We start from the raw sequence: 2,500 nt of genomic DNA, 5'->3' as shown, positions 1-2,500 counted from the left end.
TCCGCAGCAGGTCTCCAAGGTGAAGAGCCTCTAGTCGATAGAATAATGTAGGTAAGGGAAGTCGGCAAATTGGATCCGTAACTTCGGGATAAGGATTGGCTCTGAGGATCGGGGCGTGTCGGGCTTGGTCGGGAAGTGGGTCAGCGCTAACGTGCCGGGCCTGGGCGAGGTGAGTGCCGTAGGGGTGCCGGTAAGTGCGGGCGTTTAGCGCGGGCGTGGTCTGCTCTCGCCGTTGGTTGGCCTCGTGCTGGCCGGCGGTGCAGGATGCGCGCGCCTGCGCGGCGTTCGCGCCCCGGTGCTTCAACCTGCGTGCAGGATCCGAGCTCGGTCCCGTGCCTTGGCCTCCCACGGATCTTCCTTGCTGCGAGGCCGCGTCCGCCTTAGCGTGCTCCTCCGGGGGCGCGCGGGTGCGCGGATTCTCTTCGGCCGCCATTCAACGATCAACTCAGAACTGGCACGGACTGGGGGAATCCGACTGTCTAATTAAAACAAAGCATTGCGATGGCCCTAGCGGGTGTTGACGCAATGTGATTTCTGCCCAGTGCTCTGAATGTCAACGTGAAGAAATTCAAGCAAGCGCGGGTAAACGGCGGGAGTAACTATGACTCTCTTAAGGCGGCCAAGTGGCAGCGGTGTGGCTGCATCCGGACTTGGCTTCTCGAAGTGCGGTCTTGATGTAGTCGTGCTGCTGCTGCGAGGTGCCTTCCTTGGGTTATAGTTACAGGGAGAGTGATGCGCAATACATGGGCCTAGCCCTCTTAGCCTCTCCTCTCCTGCGGTCTTCTCCCCTTCTCGTGGGCCCGCTGATTTCGCAGAGTGGAAGACCGCACCAGGGGCTTGGGGGGGTTACCAGCCCCCCCTCGCACTATCCCTTTTTTAGTTGGGGGCAGTAAGCAGAGAATAAGTGGTGGCCCTTCCGCTGAAGGTGCCACCCCAACTCCCCCAGCACCTAGCCGGCCAACCGGCCGTGCCGAAAATCTTGTAACTTTTGCAGCTATGTATACCTGTAGTGAGTGCCACCGCAGCTTTACAACCAAGTTTAACGGTCTCGGGGTCCATCGCCGCCGCCAACATCTTGCGGCCGCCAACGCGGAGATCGTCACGGAGAGGCATCGCGCGAGGTGGACGGAGGAAGAAGTCCTGTCGCTCGCCAAGGCAGAGGCCGAACTGTTCCTCGAGAGGGACGCCCGGTTCTTCTTTGTAAATCAAGAGCTCATCAGGATGTTCCCCGACCGAACGCTTGAGGCAATCAAGTGCCGTCGGCGGCAAGCTGCCCACAAGCAGCTTGTCCGCCAATTCATGGAGGCGCTTGAGATCGGTCGGGGGGAAGAGCCGGCGTCCCGCCGGGGAGCGGCGAGCCCGCTGCCTGACGCGGGCGAGGCCGCTGCGCCGCCCGTCGACGCAGCCGAGGACTTCGCGGCCGACACCACCGGGCCGCCGCCGGAGGGGCCGACTGACGCCGCCATCTGGGAGCATCTGGCGGGGCTACCCGCTTCCGCCCAGCGTTTCTCTGCCCTGGATCGTGTCATCGGTCTGGGGCGGGGCACGCCGCCCGATGTCATCCTGGGCATGCTCCCGGATGCCCTTGCGTCGGTCGGGTCCAGAGGGGAGAGATCAATCACCAGGACACAGCGGCCGCGCCAACCATCGAAGCGGCCGCCTGCCGCGCCGCCGACGCAGAAGCGCAAGCGGCGCCGCTGGGAGTACGCGAGAACGCAGGATGCCTTCCGACGGTCGCGTGCGCGTTGCGTGCGCGGCCTCTTGGATGGCACCCTGCTCCAGCCGCCACCTGCCATCCCTGGTCTGCTGGACTTCTGGGCGGACCTCTTCACCAAGAAGCCCATCTCCACCGCGGGCTTCATTCGTGACCGCCTCCTCCCGCACTCAGAGCCTGTCGCTCTCGAGTGCATATGGGGGCCGGTCACACATGAGGAGGTCGCCGCCGCGTTGCCGCCCAGGGGATCAGCAGCCGGGCCGGACGGCCTTACCCCAGCGGAGTTGCGGCGTCTGCCGCACGAAGTCCTGGTGAAAGTGATGAATCTCTTCCTTCTGGCCCGCGCCCTTCCGGAACGCCTGCTTCGCGCGCGGACGTCCCTTCTCCCGAAAACGGCTGCACCAACATCCCCCGCTGACTTTCGCCCCATTACGGTCTGCTCGGTGTTGGCGCGGACCTTTCACAAGGTTCTCGCGTCACGCCTGATGCGCGCTTGTGCTGTGGACGAACGTCAGCGGGCATTCATCCCTCGGGATGGGATGTTGGAAAATACCTTCATCTTGGACACTGCTCTCACCGACGCAGTTCGCTCCTGCCGCTCTGTCTTTGTGGCATCGATCGACGTATCTAAGGCATTCGATTCGGTAGATCATGCTGCCCTTCGCCCCGTGCTGAAGGCGCATGGCCTGCCGGATTGCTTTGTCGAGTATGTCGAGCGGTGCTACGAGGGCAGCACGACAGTGATAGCGGACGGCGCCGGCGTGGGCGTGTCTGTGCAGCCAGCAC

General features: G+C 63.4%; 1 pseudogene; it reads left to right on the top strand.

Moving 5' to 3' along the window:
• Positions 1-2,500, top strand: part of LOC124590330 — a 7,961-nt pseudogene that overhangs the window by 2,269 nt on the left and 3,192 nt on the right.

This window comes from Schistocerca americana, unplaced genomic scaffold (assembly GCF_021461395.2).
Source record: "Schistocerca americana isolate TAMUIC-IGC-003095 unplaced genomic scaffold, iqSchAmer2.1 HiC_scaffold_757, whole genome shotgun sequence".
Taxonomy (NCBI): Eukaryota; Metazoa; Arthropoda; class Insecta; order Orthoptera; family Acrididae; genus Schistocerca; species Schistocerca americana.
This window is presented reverse-complemented; position numbering and strand designations above follow the sequence as displayed.